This window comes from Phoca vitulina, unplaced genomic scaffold (genome assembly GCF_004348235.1).
Source record: "Phoca vitulina isolate PV1807 unplaced genomic scaffold, GSC_HSeal_1.0 scaffold17, whole genome shotgun sequence".
Taxonomy (NCBI): domain Eukaryota; kingdom Metazoa; phylum Chordata; class Mammalia; order Carnivora; family Phocidae; genus Phoca; species Phoca vitulina.
This window is the reverse complement of record NW_022589720.1, coordinates 33,516,914-33,543,932: the sequence shown is the minus strand read 5'-3', so window position 1 is coordinate 33,543,932 and position 27,019 is coordinate 33,516,914. Positions and strand designations below refer to the sequence as shown.

Genomic DNA, 27,019 nt, shown 5'->3' with positions numbered 1-27,019 from the left:
ATGCCGATTAAAGCCTTTTTTCCTTATTCTCAGCCTGTGGATTTGATTTTGGGTGGGTGGAGTCACCACCGGAAGAGTATTGGTGGGTTTGGGGCTGAAAGGCTTGCTGTGACCCAGGTCAGAGCTCATTAAAATCAAAGAAATGCAAATTAAAACAATGACTATGGGGGGGTGAGATCGGTGGGAGGGGAGGATGGGTGAAATAGTCAAGAGTATTAAGAGCACACTTACAGTGATGAGCACTGAGTAATACACAGAGCTGTTGGATCACTATATTATACACCTGAAGCTAATATAACACTATACTAATTATACTGGAATTTAAATAATAAAAAACAAATTAAAATAGGATATAACTTTGAGTACCACAGTGGCACACATGAAAGTTTTTCATTTTATCCAATGTTTGTAAACATATAGAAAGTAGTAACCCTCAGATACCCATTTTGGGAATTAATTTGAAAAGCTCTTTGGAAAGGCAATCTGGCAATATTATAGAAAACATTTCAATGTGAGTATTCTTTTGGCCCAGAAATTCTTTTTCTTACAAGCAAGAAATTCTAGTTCAAAAACAAGCATGCTTTTCAGTAAAAAAAGATTGGGAAAAAGAATCATGGTATATCTGTACAATCCCAAACTATGCAGCCCTTAGAAATAAAATGGAAGGCATGATTTTGAAAAGCTATCCTAGAGGCTGAATGTGCTATACGGGACTCTGAACACTGGGAAGGCGGTGACCATAGCAATGGGGCTAAGAGGGTGTAGTTCCAACCAACGTGGGGAAGGACCACTGAGGCTCAGCCACCCAGGTAGGCTTAGAGAAGGACTAAATCCGGGGACTCTTACCTAGGGGGACACCCTATTGTAGTTCCTTCCACAACCACCTACGCTGGTGTTTTCTGGCATTTCTGAGTCATTCAGCCACCTGACCTGCGGTATTAGGATCCAGGAGGCTAATGTTGGACCAGACAGGAACCCAAGGGTCAGCTCCAAGACAGGCCAATCTGGGAGCTTTCTAACTTCTCATTGCACAAAGTCTCTGAGTCCCCATCATTTTGCTCCCCCATTTAGTAGCTCCCATTCCCATTCCCAGAGGGTGTGAAAATTGCTTCAGAAAGCCCAACTTGGTGAGAGGAAGCACATAAATATACTCTTCCCAAAGACATTGAACAAAACTGAGTTGATATGGTTTTGGTCAAGTCTGCGGATTGGGTCATGCTAGCGTGAGACAGTCATAGCTAGTGTACCAGCATTTTCTGAGAAGCAAAAAGAAAAAAAAATTCTTCTAGGAAAGTTATTTTTCTCTTTTTCAGTGACATCTACCCTTTTTCTATTCAGAGAAACAGTAAGCATGCCAGCAAATAAATACGTAAGACTATTTTAGTATAATTGCTATCAAGAATTTTTATAAGTTCATTGAAAAGAAGGTAACTGGGAGGGTGCTATTTTACCTTAAAGAGTGAAAACAGAATTATTAGAGATATGGAAGTGTCCTTTCAACCTAAAACAGGACAACGTGATGAAAACACTATGCAGAATCTAGGGGAGCAGTTATTAAGAGACAATATCAAATTCAAGGATTCTGAGTCCAGAACATGATTAATACAGGCGCACCTGGGTGGCTCGGTAGGTGAAGTGTCTGCCTTTGGCTCGGGTCATGATCCGGGGATCGAACCCCTCCTTGGGCTCCCTGCTCAGCTCCTTCTCCCTCTGCCATCTGCTCTGCCTGCTTGTGCTCACCCTCTCTCTCTCTCTGTCAAATAAATGGATAGAATCTTAAAAAAAAAAACAAAAAAAAAACACAGAAACAAAAAAACCACCAAGATTAATACAGTCATGGACAGAGGGAAGGCAAATGATGGCTTTCTGTGACCCAAGGAAGATATATCTGGACCACAACAATCCTAGAGTCCTCCATCCAAGAGGACCTGCTAGCATGCAGTCATACTTGATAGATAATTTAAATGAAAGATTGGATTTTTTTAGTTCCTTTTGATCGAAAGATTTAATTACCGATAATAACACTGCTCAAATATATGATATTGACCTAATAAATGATGACATTGACCAGATATGTAACCAAGAGATTGATAAGGGAGATCTAACTGATAGTGTTCGAAGGTGTGTTCACATTGTTTTTCTTCATTTTCTCAGATTATATGACCCCCGCACATCAGCTGAGCCTTTTAGTTTCTAGGTATTGTGACCCTGTATTTCCCAGGTAGAATACAAAATAAAGAGAGTATAAGAGAAAAATGTTATAAGTGGTTATTCAAGAAGACTTTCCAGACACTAGAGACCAGTAGAATTTTGGTTGCAAAGTAACATTGTAATTTTAGACTGCATAAATTCAAGATCCCCTAAGAAATCATCTTCTGTCTTAGTCAGCAGTTTCTGTCTAGAGGAGTTAAAAGGAACTGGTGCCATGTTTTGTGCAGTTTGGAGGAAGGGGCATGTGGGCTTGAGGGTGCTCAGTAGGTCTCTGCCTGGGTAGTAGGGCTTCCCACTGGGAACCCCCACTCTTGTGTTATAGGCACCCAGGCACATTCCTCTCTCTACAATACAATCATCCACTCACTGTTCACACCTGGAGAGATATATTCCTGCTATCTGGCACAGCAAAGCTGAAGCCAGCTTTTGGGGGTCACTGCTGAAGTAGCCCCAATAATCACTTGCCAGTTGAGGTTGCTCCTGCTCTCAGTATCCATTACCTAGATACCTAGAGTCCATTTACAGAGATGTTTTACATTTCTGTTTGCAAGAGTTCCCATTCTGTTTTCTAAATAATACTCTACATTGTCCTGTCCCAGTGCTTTAATAAAACCACCTTTTTTACACCAAAAAAAATTATATATATTTTTTACCTCTTGATTCTCTAGATTTGATGTTGCAATAAAGTGTGCAGGCTCATTTCTCTGCATTTGTCACTGGATGAGGACTCCTTTGAAGCCACATTATTTTCCTGATATAAGAAAGGTCCATCATTTTAATCTTCCTTTCCTGAAAAAAAGCTAAATTAAATAGATTGCATAGGCACTCATTAGCTTTGTGACTTTGGATGTGTCTTTCCAGGCATTAAGAATGGGTGGACATTTGCATTGTAGAGAGTGGGCAGTGCCTGGGTGACTATAACACACAGAGGTGTGGGGTTTCCCAATGGGGAGCCACATTACTCAGCCAAACATTTGCTGAGCAGACCCTCACACTGAAATATTAAATTCTGCAACCCTACATTTTCTTACCTATAAAATGCACTTAAAATCTATTTTATTTAAATTTTTTAGAGAGGGGAAGAGGAGCAGAAGGAGAAGAAGAGAGAGAATCTCAAGCAGGCTCCATGCCCAGCACAGAGCCTGGCACAGGGCTCGATCCCATCACCTGGAGACCAAGACCCCAACAGAAATCAAGAGTTGGTTGCTTAACTGACTGAACCACCAAGGCTCCCCAAAATACACTTAATAATAGCACCTAATTAAGTAGGATAATAAAAATAAAACTCTTAATATAATTCCTATCATATAGTAAGTTCTTAGTGAATATTAGCTATTACAATTTAAAGGTAAAGTGAATGAAATTAGAATCCTTTTATTTCTTTCTTAATTATTTCTAAACATTTTCACTATTGAAATAATATATTTTTAAATGAATAGGACAGTAAGGTGTCAAGTGAAAATAGGACTCCTTCTCCCAACCTCTCAACTGATAGGTAGCCACTATTGATATATTTTGGAGTGCATTTACAGTTTTATACAAATGCAAACACATCAATACAAATGAAATGTACAAAAATCATTCCCCTCCAAAAAATCATTTTACACACATAGAGCAATAACTTAACTTGTCAGTTATTACTATTTTGGACACCTTTCTCTCTTTATTCAAAGTTCCTGTCTTCTATTTAAAGCAGCATGGCAATCCAATTTATGGACTATGCTCCAGCATAAGTTGCTAGAACAAAAATTATTGTGTGAAAAAAGTCAACTTTGCCAAAAGTAGTAATATTCTCATAGTTTCGATGCTTAATGGTGGTCTATAGTGCACTATTGTGGGAGTCACCATCCAACCCCTCCCCCATTTTTTTTTTTAAAGATTTTATTTATTCATTTGAGACACAGAGATACAGAGAGAGAGAGCATGAGCAGGGAGAGAGGCAGAGGGAGAAGGAGAAGCAGGCTCCCTGCTGAGTCAGGAGCCCGATGTGGGGCTCGATCCCAGGACCCTGGAATCATGACCTGAGCCGAAGGCAGATGCTTAACCATCTGAGCCACCCAGGAGCCCCACCCCTCCCCCATTTTGACAACTGCTCCCTTCTTCCCCATCCACATGTCTGCAGGAGTAGATGAGTTAATGCTTAACCCTTATGTTAACTGGGTACTGGGTATTGGCCTAGGTCTCGGCATCTTACTGAAGCTGAGCCCCTAAGTCCCTACCCTGGGTTTTGCAACCGGGACTTAGAATTTGATCATACCATGGACTCCAAGTGTCAGTTTCCTTCCCAGTTTATTGTTATCTTTGTCAAGTCTATGTGCAAAGGGGTTTTCTCATCTCTTCCTGTATTGTCCACACAGCCATTACATCACATTCCTCACTGTGGTCCACCCCAATATTCTCAGCTCCTCCGTAAACAAACTTCACATCATTGCTGCTCACCCTCTGTGTGGCAGGACATAGTCACCCTAATAGCAGACTGCTGTCTGTGTGCTGGTACCAACAAAAGGTCACTCTCTTTCAGGATGCATTTCCCTACTACCCCTGCTTTATTCCCACCGAGTGTGAGCATCATTACATGAGGTTGAAGTCAAACAGCTGTATCAGTTTTTACAAAAGGATTGCAGGAAATCACAATATAAAATGGGAGAAAATTAAACTAAATATTAAAAAAAGTTATCATTGCTGAGAGTACCCTATGATCCTCCAGAGAAAATGAACCTCTTTAGAAGTAGTCTACTGATAGGGCACAAGAAGGGTTCAAATTGGAATCAGAACATTTACTGATTCTGTGCAATGACTAGTGCTAAGCAGATATCCTGCCATCTCCACATCATAACCTCCCCCTCCTTAAGGAAGGTGGACCCACCGCTGTCACCAACTTGTGCACTATGTGTAAGAGACACTACTGTCTGTGGTTTTCCCCCTTAAGGAGCCTGCATTTTATCAGACTGCTTTCTCAAAAGCAAAAAGATTAGCAATAAGAAGACAATCAATAGGCAAGGCCTCCTCCTCTTTCTAAGACTAGAACCCCAAACCCTTGAAAAAGGAAGTTTTCCTTCCTAGCATGAAGTCAACCACTATAGGGAGTAAGAGTTGGCTGTATCCTCATGGTTTCTTGCCTGTGATTCTGTTCTCCCCCTAAAATGTGAGCTCTCCAAAAGCAGGAGCCAGTTCTTCAATTCTGCATGTGCAGGACCAATCACAGCATCTTGCTCATGGCAGGTGATCAAAACATGCTTGTTAAGCTCCTTGAATTAAACTGACTTTGTTACATTGAAGATAAATGTCTGATCAAGGAAATGTAGGCATGGATGCACTGACAAATTTACCAACAGAAGGGCTGAAACTTTTGAGGAAGGATGTAATAGGACGCAATTTCACTAGAGATATTATACAAGGAGGAAAAAGCAATCCACCAAGAGTAAATACAAACAAAAAGACATTTTATATTTTTTTCATTGATGTTATATTTATATCAATGGCCATCTCACCAATAATGACAATGAAAATAATAATTGTAACAGAATAACTTAAAAAAAAAAGATCAACTTATTTTCTGCCAGGGATATCTAATTACTTAGACTTTGTTATCAATTTAATCATAAAGACTACTGTATAAAATATTAAGTTTTATCTCCAATACACAGATGAAAATATGTGGACAAGAGAGGCTAGGAATTAGCTGAGTGTCACATACATAGAAATGATGGAGGGGTGCCTGGGTGGCTCTGTTGGTTAAGGATCTGCCTTGGGTTCAGGTCTGGATTTCCCAGTCCTGGAATCCAATCCTGGTTCGGCTCCAGGCTGATCCGGGAGTCTGCTTCTCCCTCTCCCTCTGACCCTCCCTTTAGATCATGCTCTCTCCCTCTCTCTCAAATAAATAAATAAAATCTCAAAAGAAAAAAAAAAAAAAGAAATGATGGACCAAACTTGAACAGAAACAGTGTGCATCTGGATCCCTAGACCTTGACCCCTCCCCATCATACATGTTGGCTGAAATTCTGAAGCTCTTTTAACTTAGAAACAGATAAATACAAGACCAGGGTGTGAGTCTGACGTCTACCACTAACTAGCAGCGTGATTTCATACAGAGATGGCCACTTCTCACTCTGTTCATCTGGGTAAAATCTGCTGGTATGTTCCAAGCAGAAGGAAATCAATGGATGTAAAGTTACCTAAAAGTGTCAGGCACATAGGATTTTTTAAATAAAAGAGTAACCTTCCAAAGAGCTCGTCTTGACCAAGCCCCTCTACCTAAAGTTTCTTTTAAACCAATCTTTAGGGGCGCTTGTGCAGCTCAGTAGCTTAAGCGTCTGCCTTCCGCTCAGGTCATGATCCCAGGGTCCTGAAATCGAGTCCCCTGTCAGGATCACTGCTCGGTGGGGAGTCGCTTCTCCCTCTCTCTGCCCCTCCCCCCGCTCGTGCTCTCTCTCTAATAAAGAAAATCTTAAGGAAAAAAAAACACCTTTAATCTTATCAGTCAACAAAGTACAACTTCGGATAACTCCACATCAGATTATTGGATTTTCCCTTAATTTCATCAGGCTCCGTCTTCTGAAGCAATTTACACCTTAGGAAACGTCACCACCCAGCTTAATATCCTCTCCGCCAGCCGGGCCCTCAGAGCCCAGGCGAATATAAATAGGCAGGGAAGGAGAGTCCCTGGAGACGCTCCCTCCGCTCCGCCGCTGAAGCGATGGAGCAGAGCTCTCCGCGCTGTGTGCGCGGGGCCTGGGATCCGGCCGAGCGGGGGCAGGGAGCAAGCACGCTGCCAGCCTCGAGCTCTGAGGACTCTGGGCCCTGGCCGCTCCTTTTCTATCCTGAGCTCGGCCAACTCGCTTGGGACGACGAGGTCTTCAACCAGGAGCTGCTTTGTAGGCCCTGCGGGCTCCTGAGCCGATACTGCCGGAGACACCGAGCCAGAAGCAGATCACCTCGAGGCAGGGAGCAGAGCCCCCAGCCCTCATCTCAAAGCCCCACGACCCGCGAGCAGCCGGAGGAGCCCGGCGGCAGAGCCCGGTGCCGGCCGCCCCCGCAGCCCTTTCCGCCGGCGTCGCCTGCGGGCTCTTCAGAGCGTTGTCTTCCTCCTGCCAGAGGAGCCACCCCTCGGCTTTCGAAGGCTGCGGGGACTGGGTCCCGCACGCTGTGGCCTGGGTCCCCGGGGCCGCCGCCGCCGCCCGCCTGGAGCGTCCGCCCCTCCCCCCCAGACTTCTGTGCGCGCATTCACGGCAGGATTCTCTTGGAACAACGATGCCGCAGTGATCCGTTATAATTGATCAGTGTAAATTTGCCCTTCATAGACGTTGGGAGATTTTCTTTTTGCTTTCTTAATAAAATTATACGAAAATGCTCAAGTCCTTATTTCTGACTTATGTTCCTGGTTGGCTGTTGGGGAAGGACGAGGCGCCGGAGCGGGAGAGGCCTGTGCCGGTCCCCGCGCGGCGACCCTGGGTCGCCTGGTTTGCTGTGCACCGGGCGGGCGGTGGGGTCTCCCGCGCACACGGATGCCGAGCCGGGTGGGAGGTTGTCAGACTTGCTCTCGCTCGCTGGACTTCCAGGAGATCCAGCACGCCGGCAGCCAGCGGCCCCAAGAACTCCAAATAGGAATGTAGTAGGAATCGCCATCTCTGCAACCTTCAAATCCTTGACGGTGGTACTAATCTCGGCAATCGCCCCAGGACTTCAGTTGTGCTTTTAATTTACTATTTTCCTAGGTGATGCAGTCCTAGTGGCTTCTTTGTGGCTTCTACTTGGCCTTTCACACTGTAATAACACCTCTCCATGGGGCAGGAAACCAATGTGGGGGTTCTGCCTGCTGCTCACTATGTACTATTCTCAATTCTGAACTGGGGAAATAAGCACAGGCTGGGTTTGGGGACCCCCTGGGCCCACTGTGAGACAGACCTGAGATCAAACTCCCTGGATCATCTGACTTCCGTAACTTCCATAGTGACATTTCGGGTCCCCCAGAATTAGTGGCACTTCAGAGCCAGTGTCCAGTAGTCCACAGAAGCTTTTCCTGAATGCACAGTTACCCAGGTAAAAGGCCAAAGATCCCTTTGGGGAAGGTTAGAAGGAAAACTAACAGTATACATTTTTAGTAGTGTGCTGGGGACCTTCCTTCCGCAAGGGGGCCTGGCCTCCCATTCATTCAAGGGGTTCTGGGCCTGCAAACTGGCTCAACGGATTTAAGTGCCATGACTCTCTGTTTTTATGATTCAGGTTAGACTTTTGTTCACTTACGCTAGAACTTTTCTGCTTATACAGATCAAGTAAGAATTTAATAGGCTTTCTATCTCTTTACCTCTAGGAACACCATAATCATCTAGCCATAGCCAGAGGGGTACAAGAATCAGACTATTCTGATTGCTCTTTTGACCCTGCTGTTCCTTGAGGTTTAACACCCTCACCTTGCCTTTGGTAGTTGAGTACCATCACTTGTCACCCCAGGATCCAATTACTCCCATTGCATTTAGGTTTCCTAATTAAGTGACTGCAGCACCCACAGTAAGGTCTGGCCTACAGACAAGAGGTCTGGCCTACAGACAAGAGTGATTACAGAGCTCTTTGAGGGTACTGGAGCTCCCTTTATTTTTTTTTTAAAGATTTTATTTATTTATTTGACAGAGAGAGAGGGAACACAAGCAGGGGGAGTGGGAGAGGGAGAAGCAGGCCTCCCGCCTGCCGAGCAGAGAGCCCGATATGGGGCTCGATCCCAGGACCCTGGGACCATGACCTGAGCCGAAGTCAGACACCTAACGACTGAGCCACCCAGGCGCCCCTGGAGCTCCTTTTAAAATGTTGTATCTCACAGTATTGGTGAAAGAAACGTCTTCTGAACCCTCCCAGTATGGGTGAGTATGGGCCTGCTGGGACTTGAATTTAGTTATAGGTCTAGAGGCAAAGAGGGGTGGCAGGTATGGATCTGAGGAGACTCATCATTTTCTCTCATGCAAACTGCCTCAGGGGAAGCCATTATATTTTCCTCAGGCAATACAGTTTCTTCCCCTTAGATAGAGATAGAGTGACCAATACCCCTGAGGGTAGGAGTATACTTCAACTAGCAAAGAAGATTCATCAAAATTTAAAGGCTCAATGTCCCCAGTTTCATGAGGGTCTTCCTGTATATCCCATCCCAATTTACAGGATTCCACTGGTTCCCAATCAATGTCCTACTTTAACAGTGAACTCCCTGCCTTGCAACTTGGGTTGCAATTAAGATAGTCACAGTACGAGATATTTGCCAAGTTAATCGTCAGTAAATCTTGAGGGGAAAAAACAACAACAACAACAACAACAACAACAACCAACCTTGCTCTTCTCTAGAAACTCTTGGGTGATCTTTTTCTTTTCAAACCAAGGAAAACTCTTCCTCAATAATTTCCATATGTAGAAATGAATTTCAAAATAAGTGAAACATATCTTTTGGGAAGGTGTTTTCATATTGGTGTACTGAAGAACCTGATAACCTTGAATTGTAACTGAATGGTGAAGAAATCTTTGTTGTGAAATAATAAGAAATATATGTATTGGTCTCTGTTCCAGGTTCCTGATACAGAGCTACTAAAACCCTTGCACTTTTCTGAATGGGGGAGGGTGATAGGAGGGTGACAGAGCTCCTGAACCCCTTGGAACTTCCTAGGTGATAGGAGCATCTTTCATTCTAAGAAGGCAACGATTGGTGGGTTCCTGGATGGGGGTCTGGTTACCAGAAATCTGAAGCCAAGATTAGGAGCTTGGAATTTAGAGCCCCACCCCACATCCTCCAGGGAAGGGATGGAGTCTGGGGACTGATTTAGCAATCAATCATCCTATGTGATGAAGCCTCCACGAAAATCCATAAACCCAGGTTTCAGTGAGCTTCTGGGTTGATGAACCCATCCACATGCCCTGAGGTTGGCAACCCAAAGCAGCTCTCTGCCCCCTCCCCATATACTGCCTTATGCATCCTTTGCATTTGTTTGGTCCTGAGTTGTATTCCTTGTAATAAACCAGTATTCATAAGTAAAATGCTTTACTGAGTTATGAGAGCTGTTCTTGCAAATTATTGAACTCAAGGTTGGATGGTGAAACCCCCAATTTATAGCTGGTCACTCAGAGTATGGAAGACCAGGACTTGAGATTGGCATCCATCTAAAGTGGGGGCAGTTTAGCGGGACTGAGCCCTTAATTTGTGAGATCTGATGCCTGCTCCAAGTATACACTGTTTAAAACTGAATTGAATTGTATGACAGTGTCCTGAGAATTTGAGAATTGCTTGGTGTGGAAAACCCACACATCTGGTGTCAGAAGAGTTTTGAGTAAGGTAAAACAAGTAGACTGGTTTTTCTTTTATTTGTATAGCTTGCTCGAATGAAAAAAGCTATTGTTTTTACTGTTCTAATGTTAGGATGACCTGAGGAGGAATAATTTTCATCATTGGGAGATTTGCTTATTTACACAAAAATACAGTCTCCTAGAAGGCAGCACAAAACCCTATAGCTGGGCAGTTGTTGAATCCTTTGCCTCATCTCTCAGCACAACAACCGTGGAGGCTGTGGTCGGGGAAGGAAAGTCTCATTTGGAGCAGGTTTAGAATTCACCACCTCTTGAGATTGAGCCCCAACTGCCCGCTAGAGGAATCAACAGCAGAACAAGCGGGCCTAGGACGCCTGGGTAACCAGGTGGCTTAAGCATCTGCCTTTGGCTCAGGTTGTGTTCCCAGGATCCTGGGATCTGGTCCTGCATCAGGGCTCCTTGCTCAGCAGGAAGCCTGCTTCTCCTTCTGCCTGCTCTGCCTCCACTACCCCTGCGTATGCTCTCTCCCTCTCTCTCTGACAAATAAATAAATAAATGAATGAATGAATGAATGAATGAATGAATAAATAAATAAATATCTTAACCAAAAACAAAAACAAAAACAAAAACAAAGTGGGCCTGACTTTTCCACTAGGCAAAATGCCTAGGGCCCCACAATACTTCCACGGGCCCACAAAATTGTTTTAATTTATTTTTTAAAATTTTTAAAAGATTTTATTTATTTATTTGAGAGTGAGAGAGAGAGAGCCCAAGCACAGAGGGAGAGGGAGAGAGAATCAGACTCCCCGCTGAGCAGGGAGCCCGATGCTGGTCTCCATCCCAGAACCCTGGGATCACGGCCTGAGCCGAAAGCACACGCTTAACCGACCGAACCACCCAGTGGCCCCTGTTTTAATTTCTTTTAAAACCAGAAGAAAGAAATTAAATTCTAGGTCAAAGAAAATGTATATTTAATATTAATATATTTTCTTAAAAACCAATGCACACATAAAATACATGTTTTTTGTTTTATGGATCAAGAGGCCAACGAAGGCAAATGTGTGCCTAGGGTCCACGAAGATCATAATATAGTCACGGGACGGGCGGGGACGCTGTTCCAACAACCCAGGTTGGGAACGGCTGCGACTCCAGACTGAAGGCACACGTTGTGGGCCAGAAGCTTTGGTCGGAGTCGGAGGGCGGTGCGCAAGACGGGACAGCCGGGCCTGGAACTGCGCCTGCGCCTGCGCCAGCGCCTGCGCGGAGGGCTTCCATGCTGTGCCAGCCTAGTGCTCCCCGACTTTGCCTCCCTGAATTCTTCTCATCAAGTTTTATTTAACTCTCCAGTTTTAAATCACCTTCATTTGTTCCCTAACAGTGTCCCAAAGTCATCTATAAAATTAAATGCTCAAAATTCCATTGGTTTTGAGGACATTATTTCGTAATGACATTCTACCCTATACCAAAGCTTTCTCTTACGTTTTACAGATGTGGTTGATGGCGAGTTTGGCCGCTGAGGCGGAAGGAGGGTCCCTCCGAGCGAGTGGGTGGGCGTGAGGGCCGCAGAGCTGGCAGTTACCGCGGAAGTGGGGGCGGGGGCGGCCCCTTTCCGGACCTTGGCGACCGGGAGCCGCCAGGTCAGCGGGGCGGGAAGGAGGGCTGAGGGCCGGCTGGGGGCGCGGGCAGCGCGGGGACTGGAGAGGCCTCGGCAGCCGTCTCGCGGCGTTAGGACCTCGGTTGTGGGCGCGGACCCACACAGCCGGCGAATCTCGGCATCCTCCCAACCGACGTGAAGGCGTTGGAGGAACCTGCGGGCCTCGAGTCTAGGCCCCTGGTCCACGCGACTCGGAGGATGACCCCGGAGAAGGAACCTGTGAGGACCGGGCGGAGTAGTCACCAAGAGGCCAATTGCGGAGCAGCAGATTTGGGGGGAAAAGGAAAAAGCCTCCCTTCCTCCAGGCTGTGCAGTTTTCCTTCGTCGCAGTGGACAGCTGCAGAATTTCTGGAATGGGGCGGCGGGGGGCATGATTCTCCTGGGAACCTTGAGCGTGAGATTGTATTTGGGTAACCGTTTACACTCAGGCTCACAAAACGTCAGGTGTATTAGAAAGAGAGAAGGAGGTGGAGAGGGAGGGAGAGAGGAAGGAAGAAAAGAAAAGGAAAAAAAGAATGGGAGGGGTTTTTGGAGGAGGGTAGTAAGAGACTACACTATGAGTGCTTGGAGAGCTAGGAGGCTTGGCTGGGCATTAAGCAACATCCCCCCCCACACACACCCCGTCCGTTGTTAGGACTGGTTTCCTGCCCACTTTAAGGAGTGTGGCGGGCTCTTTTCTTCTTTCTCTCGCGAGCCACCCCAAGTGTTTTCCATTGCTCCGCTCTTCTCCCTTCCTTTCTCATGTTAACTTCTGCTCACCCGACCCTGGCCGGGCGGTGTTAAAATCACTGCAGCCCGGTAGGGATCCTCGTGTGGAGAAGGAAAGTAGAAAAATTGCTTCCATTTTCGTGGTACTGATTTGGAGCCAAAAGTGGGAGAGCTTTTCCACAACAGCTCCTGAATGTGCCCGCGCCGGTGCGCGGCTCGGAGTGTGACAGTGGGGGTAGTGGGGAGTTCAGACGGAATGCCCTGCACTCGGAGGATGACCCCGGAGGAACGTGTGAGGACCGGGCGGAATAGTCACCAACTTATAAAGCTTTACAAGTTGCAGAGGAGGCTCACCCCGTCCTCAATAATTTTCCCATCTTTCTTTCTATAGCGTATTTTCCCGGAGCCATTGTGATGGATCGAATAAAATAATAAAGCATGGTTCATCTGAATGCTTATAGGAAAATAAGTATTGTACTAATATATGAGTTAATAGAGACACATTAAAATTTTTATTTGTGTAAAAATATGGGTATATATTAGTATATATATAGAAAATATATATTTTCAGGGCACCTGGGTGGCTCAGTCAGTTAAGCTTCTGACGCTTGGTTTGGCTTAAGTTACCATCTCAGGGTGGAGAGATCCAGTCCCACGCTGGGCTTCCTTGCTCAGTGTGGAGTTTGCTTGAGATTCTGCCTCTCCTTTTGCCTCTCCCCCTGCTCTCTCTCTCTTCTCTCTCTCAAATAAATAAAATCTTAAAAAAGAAAATACGTATTTTCAGATGAAATAGAGAAATCAAACTGTAAGGGTAATCTTGAATATTATCTTTCAGTTTATAAGAAATTTCTATGAAATTTTGCACAAAATTTGCATTAATTTTGTAACTAAAATGTCATTATTGATCTTAGGCTTCAATCTTTTTTAAAAAAATTTTTTCTTTTTTTTTTTAAAGATTTTATTTATTTATTTATTTATTTATTTATTTATTTATTTATTTGAGAGAGAGAGAGCAGGGGTGGGGGATGGACAAACAGACTCTCCGTTGAACTGGGAGTGGACTGGGGGCTGGATCCCAGGACTCTGAGATGGTGACCTGAGCCAGTCAGATGCTTAATTGAGCTACCCAGGTGCCCCAAGCTTCAAATGTCTTTTAGTTTCTCCCCTTATGTACATGAAATCTGGAATTTCTATCTGCACCCATATAAATGAATTTTTTATGTTTCATGTTCTGACCTTCTTGATATAGTACCGTTAGAATTCATTTCCATACACATTCCAAAGGTTTCTGCCAATATAAATTATCTACCCATTGCAATTGTTTTGATATATGAGCAATAAATCCAAATTTAGATTTTACAGTTGTCCCTTTGGGGCATTCTAGTATCTGCATCTAGTTATGGGTTTGGAATGAGTTATGATGGTTATGACTTGAGGCTAATTGACATTCTTCTAGAAGCTAACTTTCTCAGGTGAGATCTCAGTGTCTTTAATCAAGAAAGGGCTAGCCTTGGGGTGCCTGGGTGGCTCAGTCGTTAAGCGTCTGCCTTCGGCTCAGGTCATGATCCCCAGGTCCTGGGATCGAGCCCCGCATTGAGCTCCCTGCTCGGGGAAGCCTGCTTCTCCCTCTCCCACTCCCCCTGCTTGTGTTCCCTCTCTCACTGTATCTCTATCAGTCAAATAAATAAATAAAATCTTTAAAAAAAAAAAAAAGAAAGAAAGGGCTAGCCTCCTCAAACAGAGGAGGAAGTTCAGAAAGATGTGGAGATTCAAGGTTCTTATATTTACAAAGATCCACCGAAATTAACCCATTTGGATCCAGAGAGTTCTATTACTTGCTAATCAATCCCACTGCTTGCACATGAGAGGTGTGGTGAAGATGTGAATTCATCTTATATTTTAATTCTGCCTCTAAAAGGATCAAAGTTGGGGTCTGATTTTTGGCTCTCTCATCACTGTACCTATAAGAAATAAGGCTTCTTTCAGGGCCATTACTGAAGTTTCTGGTTCAAAAAATTTAAAACCATGAATCTTTTTTTGTTTTTGTAAATCCTGCAATTCAGTGGAAGTAGGCATCACACCCTACAGTTATTGTAGCCCTCAATCCCATCAAAATGGTCTGTAGAGACGACCAATTAGACGTCCAGTATTTTGACTTCAGTAGATTCTTCACTACAGAAATAAAAAGTTATAACCTGTCAACTATGTTTCAGTAGAAATGAAGCAGTCATCATGTTTAAGTTTAGCAAATTCACAAATCAGCACTTATCATCTAGGGTTATGTTTATTTCTAGGTCTGAGAACTAATTCTAAATTCTCATTTTTAAATTGTTTTCTGAAACCACTCCTGGTCACAGTTACTCTGCCTGTCAAGAAAGAGAAAGCAGCCAATGCTGTGTGAGCCTGACTGTGTTCCTATTACACTGCCAAAGCCCTAAGTGGCATGACTTTTTCCTGCCTCAGATCCAACCAAGGGTGCCTTCCATTTACAAAGACTAACTGCAGCTCTGTTGGCAAGGAAAATTTGGAAATGTAGTTTTCAGATGTCTAGGCCTTACCGTTCAAGGAAGAAGACAGAAGATTAATTGTGGCTGAGTACAGAAGTAGCCAAGCCAGCCACACGGTAAAATAAAAATCTGGTGAGTCTTAAAACATCACACTTAACAAATGCAATGCATTATCCTGTACTAAATACAGGATTACAGAATTTTAAACATCTTAAAAGTTGGGACATGACAATTTTCACTCCTGTCCATGAAAAATGGTGACTATAGGTACAATGTCAGTTCAAGGAAATATCTGATGTGTAAATCTGAGGATCCTTATGAGTCTGAGGCCTTGGCCAAATGGTCCCTCTGCTGACATCCCCCCTCTCTTGACCCCAAGCCCACCATCTGATTAGCTTTTTTTTTTTTTTTTTTTTAAAGATTTTATTTATTTTTTTGACAGACAGAGACAGCGAGAGCAGGAATGCAAGCAGGGGGGAGTGGGAGAGGCAGAAGCAGGCTTCCTGCCGAGCAGGGAACCCGACGTGGGGCTCGATCCCAGGACCCTGGGATCATGACCTGAGCCGAAGGCAGATGCTTAACGACTGAGCCACCCAGGCGCCCCCATCTGATTAGCTTTTAACTTAGTCCTTTGAGTGGGCTCTTGGAACCAGGAGCCTGTTTCATGGGACATTTTGGTTAATCTTTGTTGAGTTTTAAAAAATGTATTTTTTCAAAAGTGGTTATCAGAGGATAGCATATAACTTGTAATTAGAGGAAAGCTTTCTGATATTCAGATATCAGGGACTCCTAACTAAAACTCTGCTCTGTTAATTAAAAAAAAAAAAAAACTTGACTCTGCATTCTAGTTCCTACCTCTGACCCTGCATGGTTATTCCCCCCCCCAAGTGTTTTCTTAGTATGATTCCTTTGCAAACATGTATGATATTAAGCTGGGTTCAGGGGGAATTCACTCTGGAAACAGAACACCTCTCATATTTACTCTGAATGAGACTCAAGTCCTCCATAGGCTCACTCTAAACTAGAAAATGCTAGAAATATTTCAGCCATTCCAGGTGCTCCAATCTAGGAACATTCAAGTCAAGTCTTCAGAACAATTTGTGGCCCAGTATATGCATCCCTTTCTTGCTATACTCCCACCTCTGATGGGTACACCACTCCCTTGTCTTGAAATACAAGGTAGTACCAAAGATACACACATCTATATCTCCTGCTCAGACTCTGATGCTACAGGCCTGGATCCCTCATTTACTGGTCAGCAATTTTGGATGTCTTCAGACAACTCTAAATAAGCCTGCTCTTCCTTGGGCATTTCTTGTCTTGGCCAATACTTAGTCTTAAGTATTAACCAGAAAAATACTTAGCTTAGTACAATTCAGAAACCTCGGAGAAATTTTATCTTTTTATCCTTTCTTCCTCCCTTCCTCCTTTTTTTTTTTTTTGATTTTTTTTATTTATTTATTTGACAGAGAAACAGCGAGAGAGGGAACACAAGCAGGGGGAGTTGGGAGAGGGAGAAGCAGGCCCTCTGCCGAGCAGGGAGCCCGATGTGGGGCTCGAACCCAGGACTCTGGGATCATGACCTGAGCTGAAGGCGGATGCTTAACGACTGAGCCACCCAGGTGCCCCTTCCTCCCTTCCTCCTTAACAATAATCCTAACTTCAGAGGAGTGATTACTTAGTGCCATATTACTTGTCACCTTCCTGATAAGCTCTCCCGTTTCCCAGGAGAAGTTGTAACTTTCTTTTCACTTTCCTGAGCAGATGTTCCAGGTTAGTCCATCCAGAAAGGTTCCCTTTGTGTTTCCTGCATTTTAGGGACAGCAGAATCCTCTCACAGGGCCTCCTGGGATTCCAGTTAACACCAGAACATTCATGGATTTGGATTATACTGTGAAATCTGAACTCTGCTTTCACAAGACCAGGTTCATACTGTCCCCAAGTAACACTGCTGTTCTCCCACAGGGAGACATGCAGTTTTCAGCCAAGAGTTTATTAGGAGTTAAAATTGGATGCACTTGGGGCACCTGGGTGGCTCAGTCGGTTAAGCGTCTGCCTTCGGCTCAGGTCACGATTCCAGGGTCCTGGGACTGAGCCCCGTGTCGGGCTCCCTGCTCAGCTGGGGAGCCTGCATCTCCCTCTTCCTCCGCCTGCCTCTCCCTCTTCCTCCTGCTCTCCCCCACCCTTGACAAATAAATAAAATCTTTAAAATTGAATGCACTCTCAGCATAAGTCACTCAATATAATCCTACATTACTAGAAGCAATTGTATCAGAAATAAACCAAGAAGAAGAAAGTATCTGGAGGTACATTGAAGATGGTAACCACAGAGCCCTTCTGTACCCTGCAGGACTAGAAGATCCTGGGGTGGTAAGCTATCAGTCTTTTATGGAGCATGTCTGAAAGGAAACCCCTCTGAGTTGAAGAATGGATGCAAAACTAAGACTAGATGGGAAGAGGGTAGAGTGAAAGTTCAATCCAGAAAACCAGGGGCAAAGAGTCCATTTTGGGGGATCGATCTAGAGACATGGTAGAGTCCTCTCTTGCCACAAAAGGCAACAGTGAGCATTCTTCACTTTCTAACTTAAACCAGTCAAAATCAAATAAGGAAAGACCCTGCTGAAGGAGCCAACTTTTTAAACCAGGTGGCTTGCTCCATGATTTTATATAATGGAATTTCAACTTCTCCAGAAGTATTAATCCAGGTACAGCTGGTGGTGTTGGCCACAGCACAGACACCACCTTGCTCAGCCAAAAGAGAATCAAGAGTTACCCTATGATTAAGAACTACCTTGGACAGAGAGTCTAAGGATCTTCACTGGGCAGCTATCGTCTTAGCAACGGAGTCTGCAATATCTTCAAGAGTTAAAGAGAGGCTCCTGATCATATTCTCATTTACACTTACTCCTAACTAGGCGAGTACGGCCCTGCCAAAAGAAGCAAATCTTGAGTCATGAATGCCTCCTGGTAGGTCCTTTCTACCAGGGGATTCAACCAATGAAATGTCTTAGTTTGTCTGTGGAAAGTTACAGGCACAGTTAGGTAACCTACAAGGCCTTGCCTAGCTGTGCACCAGCCATCTAGGCATCATAAGCCCAAGAAGAAGGACAAAGACAAACCCTGTAGAGGACAGACCATTCCCATTAGGGTGGTACTATTAATGGGTTCATTCACAGGGATTACTGCATTTTACTTGTTCAAGCGAGGGGTCAGTCAGATTTTAAGTGCAAGTGGAAAGAATCCCCAAGCCTGAAAGAGTCATTCTAAATGTCTTGCGGACACAGGTGTTGCCAATAAGTTCTCTTGATGAGTGGGGGCAGATCTGATCTAGACAATCATGGGAATGTGGGGGTGCAAATGTACTAAGATTTATATAGGTTTTCTATCTAGTTGGGTATTCCATGAAAGGGAAAACAACCTCCAAAGGCCAAAGGAAGACTCCAAAGACTGAAGAAAAAAGGCTAATAAGTCCAGCTTGACAAGAAATGGTTTATTAAAGGGACTTACAGGCAGAAGTGTGTTTTGGGCAGCTACAAGATGAATAGATCCCCACAACCCCACCTCCCATAAGACCTTTTTTAGCCCTAGTGGCTGGGGAGTATGTCCTGGGGGACCACCCAGAAGGAAATGTTCGAGGGTCACACTCATATCTCCAGAACAGGTTAAGAACATTATACCCAAAGAGTGCACTTAACACTGTGGTTAAACAAAATTTAAATGTGCAGTTAAACAAAAATTAAAAATGAAGAGGGTGTGGTGCTCAAGAAGTCTTCAGGTCACAGGACAATCATCATGGCAGATTTGTCCAAGATGGTGTTTGTCTGGCTCACACACTCCACCCCTCAAATCCAGCTCTTACAATCTCACGTGCCTATCTCTTCCGCAATATTCCCTGAGCCATCATGGAGGGATTCATCATGGAGGGGTAGGCTTTTTGCCAGACAGTGTTCCAGTTGATGGCATAAAGCACAGCAGCAGTACAGACAGCAACAGTAAAAGAGACCTCTGAAAAAGGGAGCAAAAACCACATATCCAGCATGAATCCCACTGTAAACCATCCCTGTAGGTCTGCGCCCATTGCAGAAAAGGGTTTCCTTTACCAGAATAAGAGAGGAGCAGCCAGCAGGCTAAACACAAAAGAGTAAGTGCTTAGTGGGTACTTGTCCGGGAAAATGCTCTCCCCCAATTAAGATAATGTTAAGTGGCTGGGGTGCCTGGGTGGCTCAGTCGGTTAAGCACCTGCCTTCAGCTTGGGTCGTGATCTCAGGGTCCTGGGATCAAGTCGCACATCGGGCTCTCTGCTCAGCAGGGAGTCTGCTTCTCCCTCTCTCTCTCCCTCTGTCTCTTTAATATAAATAAATAAAGATCTAAAAAAAAAAAGATAATGCTAGTGGCTTCAGTCTTGTCATGAGGACAGAGGCAGTCTGAGGTGCATGAGAGGAGGGACACACTGAACATGTTGCCCAGGGGCCAAAGAGTCAGCCTGTACGTGTAAAATTAAAGGTGGCACAAACAACCACGTTAGGTAACCAGCCGTATAGTGCCTTGTGGTAGAGGTGCCTGTCTGGAACGTAAATGTTGACTGTTTTGGCCCCAACTCCAGCAGGATCAACGGGGACCACTTTAGCTGTCCAGGACACTGCTCACACTCTGGCAAGAAATAGCCTATCCAACTTGGGGGAAGTTGCCATTCCAGCCCCCATTCAAGTGTCCCCTCCCCTGTGGAGAATGGGCTGAGGAGCACAGAACCATGGTGGCTTCCGGCCTGCTTTGAGCTCAGGAACCAGGGCCTCAGGCCTCGTTTTCCAGACGGTAATAGTCACAGGCGTGCTGGTTTTGGTACCTAACTGGGTGTACGGGGTGTGGCCACAGGCTTCAAATTTAACAAGCGTATGGCCTCTGGCAAGATGTCCAACTGTCTGTAAGAGGGCTCTGAATTGAGCTTTAAGAATGTCATTCTTCTTTCAGTGCGTCCAGCAGCTTGTGGATTATAGGGTAAATGATACTCCCAATGTATGTCCTGCTCATGAGCCCAGGCCTGCACAGGATGTCTAGTGAAATGTATTTCCTATCACTATCTATCCTTCGAAGTTATCCATACACAATACTAAGTTGTTCTAGGCCATTGATGTTGGCATTTGATTAGCCCTTTTACAGGGGAAGGCTTGTGTAAGCCCCAGAGGCTGTATCAACACACGTTAGGATGTACTTCTTTTCTTGACTCGTGGGTCGAGGACCGATATAATCAACTTGCCAGTCTAAAACTGGTTGGATCCCAAGGTGAATGCATGGTGTGTGGAAACTTCCTAGGTCTCAGATGGTAGGAGATCAGGCAGTTGCTGAAGGCTGCGAGGACGTCAGTACAGCAAAGGGGCATGCCAGCTCCCTTCACTATGTTCCAACCCACCTGAGCACTGCGATGCCCCCTGTGCTTATGAATCCATGCAACCAATTCTGAACTTTGTATGGGGTAAGGGCCCTGATGTTTGCTAAAGTGTCTTCCTCAATAGTGTCAGGGGGTGAGGTCGGCCTATGCTCTGAGACATGGAAAACAGTAAACGAGGCAGTGGGGTCCTGCATCCTTTCCCATATATTTTTCCATAATTCTGCTCCCTATAATGGTTTCTATAAAACTTTCTAGTTGTCCCTAGCCCACTGGGCCACCCAGGTTGTCAAACCCTTATAGACAGCCCAACTGTCTTTGCAGAGGGTAAGGAGCCAAGGTTCATATGTACTTATACCATCCAGGCAGCCCTCAATTCAGCCTATTGGCTGCTTTTATTATCCCCAGACTCAAACCACATAGTATCAGTCTGGGGTTTGATTGCTATGGCAGTCCAGTGACTAGGATTTTCTCTACTAGAGCCATCTATATACCAAGCATCTTTAGGAATAGGGTATGTGCCCTCCTTTATTTATTTATGAGGGGGTCTCTATAGGAGGCTGGGGGGAGACATTAAAGGTTTCATATCCTACCAGCTCAAAGATAGCATGTAATTCAGCTCCCAGTGGACCAGTGGAAAGAACACTCATTGGTGTAAGTAGGCATTATAGAGGCTTGTGCTATGGCAGATGCCAATCTTGCAAACATCCTGTCTATCCACCCCTTTATAGGCAAACCAGTCCAGACATTTACCAGAAGAATGGTCATTATGGGCTCCACTTATTAAAGGGTCTTATAGACTCAACACTTGTTCAGTAGGAGAATATCAGATCTCTGCTCCCTGACAGCATTGTGACCAAAAGCCCAATGGAGTTAACTTCCCATGCTGTTCTTGCCATAATGCCTGATTCATCTAATCTCATGTAACAGCCACATCTAGGGTCCAGGGATACAAGGTAAAGGACCATTCCATGACCTGAAGCCTGTGTTTGAGCAACTAATATCTTAGCTTGGTCAAAGGTAGCTTGATGTTCTTCTACCCAATGCCAATTCACTCCCTTTTTTACCAGATGATATAGAGAGTGCAGGCATGCTCAATGTAGTCTGAAAGGTTGGGGAGTATGTGCTAGGGGACCACCCAGGAGGAAATGTTTGAGAATCACAGTCATATCTCCAGAACAGATCAAGGATGTTATGTCCCAAGACTGTACTTAAGTGTGTGATTAAACAGAAAGAAAAACTGGGGAGGGTGCTATGCTCAAGAAGGCTTCAGATCACGGAATGGTCATCATAGTGGATTTGTCCAAGATAGTGTTAGTCTAGTTCACACATTGGGTAAGTACAGTTATTACTGGAGAAAGGTAAAAACAAGGCATTGGGATGTTCTGGCCATAAAAGCTGAACTTAGTAAGAGACTTCTAAGGGTGATTGATTGTATTTTGCAGTGACATTAGGAAAAGAAGAGAAATTGGTCACAGGGAGGATGACAGGATGGATCTCTAGCATCATGGATAGATCAGAATCTTTGATGACAAATCCAACAATCTGAGAGGTTATTCCCCTTAGCAGTGGCCTGGGAGATATGAATGAGGGTGGTCTTTCCAGGCCAATGCCGAAGAAGGGAAAAGAAAAGAGGGAGAAAGTATTTCATGTTTAAAGTATGAAGTCTTGATCCCCTGTCTTGGGCAGAAGGAGTTTACCTCAATGTCAGCTACTTCTCTTCCTTGTCAATTTGTTTCAGAGATCTCTAGTGTCTATACAGGACCAGATATCAGAAGGAGCCTTCTTCAGTTGTGAGATGTGTATCTAAGGCTCAATGCCTTCTAATTTTGTAGCAGTGTCCCTGGTCAGGAGCACTTGGTAAGGTCCCTTCCAACGAGGCTCAAGGGCTGTTTTTCTCTAATGACATTTCCAGAATACCCAATCACCAGTCTCCATACTGTGACCAGCAAGATCCTTTGAACTGGAATCTGGGGAGGCTTCTTTAACCTGTTGATGATAGGCTTTAGCATAAGACATTAAAGACTTACAGTAGCCAGTCATATTAGCATGAGATAATAAAGGATCAGCAGAAAGTTGTATATCAATAGACATTGGTCTGTTGGTAACTATCTAATGTGGAATGAGTTTATGTTTCCCAAAAGGATACCATGAGCAGTCAGCAAAATCAAAAGCATACCTTAGGTCAGGGAAGTCCAGTTGTTTTGCAAGTTTAGAGGTTTTAAGTTTGAGGATCCCATTAGTTCTCTCAACCTTGCCTGAAGATTGAGGATGATAGGGACAATGATAATCCCAAGAAGTTTGCAAGGTTTTCATTAAGGTTCATATGATTTGCCTGGTGAAGGTGGGTTCTTCGATCACTAGAGACTGGGAAAGGTATATCAAGTGAGAAACATTTTCTAACAGTTTCTTTGCTACCATGAGGACATCAGCTTTGTAGCAGGGGAAACCTTCAACCCATCTGGAAAACCACATACAAATAACAAGAACATATTCATAACCCAAAATAAGTGGCAGTTGAATGAAGTCCAGCTGCAGATGTTCAGAAGGTCCAGAAGGAGGTCTGAAGCCTCTGGTAACAAAACCAGTTTTATAGGATTATGGATTATATTCCAGGATTATTACTGGTAGATTATTTTTGCAATGTTATGGAAGTTTTTCCACCGATGTCTATTCATAATTTGAGTCACCTTAAATGCACTAGGGTGGGTGAAGGAATGCAAAAACCAAAAAATGGGGTTTGCCAGGCAGCTGGGAAGAACCAAGCAGGTGTCTTGGGTTTCCCATGGCCCTGATTGTTCATTTAATTTACAACCACTGTTCACCCATCTTAATTTCTCTGATTCAGGAGCAGAGTGTTGCCATGTTACAAAGACATCAAGATGGCAAAAGCCTGGCAATGAAGGGCCATTTCTTGCAGAAGGAGAACGGACTTCATTCACGTGTACCACAATCTTAAAATACAATATAAAGAAGGCTTAGTATTACTTATTTGACAATAGGTCCCATGAAATGTACATATCAAATAAGCCTAATTTAACAAATACTTTACATTTATTTACATTTCAAATAAGCCTAATTTAACAAGTACTTTGAAATAGTGCATGTCAAAAAGACTTCATTTACAATTTGACTTTGGGTAGTTTGTAAAAAATATTTAAAAAAAAGGTTTTAAAGCACTTGTCTAAATAGAACCACAGATTATTATGAAACTTAATACTTAAAAGGTAAAGAAACTTGGGAAGTGTAGCCAGTCGGTGGAGGGAGGCAGTGGTGGTGGGAGAGGTTTGGCGGTTGATGGTGGTATAGGCTCAGAAGCCTCTCTCATGCTCCCTCTGTCTGGAGCCCCTTGAAGGATTCACAGTGACATCTCTTCAAGAAGTCCCCTTGCAGACTTCCAACTTTGCCCATGTCATCTTTCAAAATGTGGCCAAGAGTTATCTTCCTAATGCACACCTGGAATGTCATTACACCTTAACTCCATATATCCATCCACATCCAAAAGATTGGGTTGGTATATTCAAGGTTGGATGGAGTACTGCTTGCGATTATTACACAATTTTATGGTCTCCTATGCCTGAACATTACATAGAAGGATCAACAGTTAATTGTGTGTTAGCATTTCAAGGATATTACCTTCCAAATGATGATGGAGAATTTTATCAGTTCTGTTATGTTACCCATAAGGGTGAAATTCATGGAACAAGTAAACCTTTCCAGTTTCAAGCTTCTCCAGTTGAAGAGTTACTTACTGTGGAAGATGAAGGAAATTCTGACATGTTGGTTATAACCAAAAAGCTGGCCTTCATGAGTTGAAAATTGAAGAAACCATGAAAGAAAAAGAACTATTAAAGTTCATTGCTGTTCTGGAAGAAGAAACAACACAACTTTGAGAATAAGTTGGAAGACTGGAAAGAGAGCTTAACCATCAAAAAGATGTGACCAACTGCAAGCAGAGCAAAAGGGTCTGGTTGAAGTATCACAAAATTAAAAACGGAAAATGAAGAAATTAAGAAGAGATACAATGATGCTACATCCAAAGCTCTCCGGCTTGAGGAAGATATTGTGTCAGTGACACATAAAGCAATTGAAAAAGAAACTGAATTAGACAGTTTAAAGGACAAACTCTGGAAGGCACAATATGAAAGAGAACAACTGGAATATCAGTTGAAGATGGAAAAGGATGAGAAGGAACTTTATAAGGTACATTTGAAGAATACTGAAATAGAAAATACCAAGCTTGTGTCAGAGGTCCAGACTTTAAAGAATTTAGATGGGAACAAAGATAGCATGATTACTCAGGGGCACCTGGCTGGTTCAGTCAGGGAGTAAGGGGGAAGTGTATGCCTCTTGATCTTGGGGTTGTGAGTTCAAGTCACATGCTGAGTGTAGAGATTCCTTAAATAAATAAACTTAAAAAAAAAGAAAGCATGATTACTCATTTCAAAGAAGAGACTGGCAGGCTGTAGTTCTGTTTGGCTGAAAAGGAAAATCTGCAAACGGCTTTCTTGTTTACAACCTCAAGTAAGGAAGATACTTTTTTTTTTTTTTTTTTTTAAGGAGCAACTTCATAAGCAGAGGAACATGTTCAGGCAACTTGGCAAGAAGTTTTCTTTCTGGCCAAAGAACTTTAGTGATGCTGTAAATGTGCAAGATAAAACAATGGCAGATCTGCATACTGCACACTTGGAAAAAAGCTGATGCAGTGGCAGAACTTAAACTAAATGCTGTGGAGGAAAAAAGGCCAGGAAAAGACTGATAGACTGGAACGTGAACTGAGAAGTTGAAGACTTGAAACTTTGTCTTCAGATGGCAGCAGATCATTACAAAGAAAAAAATCAAGGAATGCCAGAGGCTCCAAAATCAAATAAACTTTCAGACCAATCAGCCAATAGCAACAGTGTCTTCACAAAGAAAACTGGGAATCAGCAAAAAAGGCAATGGTGCCTCCATAAACACAGACCCAGCTACTGCTGGGTCTACTATAGATATAAAGCCACCCCGTCTGCAGCCGAGACAGATTCTGATGGTGTAACAAAGGGGCAAGTCTGTGACGTGACCAAAGAAACTGCTGACAAAACAGAAAAATATAATAAAGGTAAACGACTCTTGCGGGATGAGAAAACAAAATTCAATAAATATGTCGATGAACTGCAAACATGGAGCTGAAACGGAAAGAGCAAGTGAAGACTGCTGGAAATGTAACACTAGCACTAGCTGAAGTAGAGGACAATTACAAACTTCAACTGACAGAGAAAGACAAAGATAAATGGTCTAACTTCACATCTGGAAAACTTCTCGAGGGAGAAGGAACTTAAAAGGAGTCTAGAAAATCAAGCAGAAAGGACAATGGAAGGTCAGAATTCCCAGAGTCCTCAGAAGATCTCACGGTGTCTCAACACCTGCTCCGAGCAAAATGGTCATGTTGCTGCAGCGCTGAATACACAGCCAGTTCTGCAGTCTGGTGATCCTCAACGCAACACAGGAAACCAGGGATGGAGCAGATGGTGCTGTTTACCCAGGTGAAATCCAAAGGCTGCCTGTGAGAGTAGCTTCTTGGGGACTGGAAGATCATGTTGTCTGCAGCCAGCCTGCTGGAAATGTTAGTGGGCTTGATGGTTTAGAAGACCCTGAGGACAGTAAAGAAGATGAGAATGTGGGGCGCCTGGGTGGCTCAGTTGGTTAAGCATCTGCCTTCAGCTCAGGTCATGATCCCAGGGTCCTCGGATGGAGCCCTGTTGGGCTCTGAAAGGCATGTGCAGACCCATTTTGATCAGAATGCTTTAAATTTTGACTAGTTACTTTTTATTATGAGTTGGTAATACAGTTTAGCAATTTAAAAAAATCACCTCAAATAGACCACTATGGAGACCACAAGGTATCACTATGCACCCTCTACCACACTTTTCTGAACAAGAGCTACTTTTTTGAGTTTTGTGTTCCTCGGGTCAGGGTCAATCATCGGCTTATCACTAAATAGAATTGTATTCTCCGTTTAATCTTACAAGTTTAAGAAGAGAAGTTTTTCTGTGTTTGTATCCTTATTTATTCCCCAGTTTGCAAAACTATGTGAATAAAGGAAATGGATTATTTCAATGTTACCACATTGAAAATATATGTATGTAGAGTGTGCTATTTAGCAGAATATTTACAAGTTTCTGTTGACCTTCTTGATTGAATATACCTACAAAATACTATGTAATAAAAATAGTTTATCATAAAAAAGTAAAGAAACTTTACATAATCTGTTATCAAAAACATACCAAAAATCCAAGAAAA

At 43.7% G+C, this 27,019-nt stretch overlaps 1 pseudogene; it reads left to right on the top strand.

Annotated features, from left to right (window-relative positions):
* Positions 1–26,817, top strand: LOC116639078 (annotated as a pseudogene).
* The last annotated feature ends 202 nt before the right edge of the window (positions 26,818–27,019 follow it).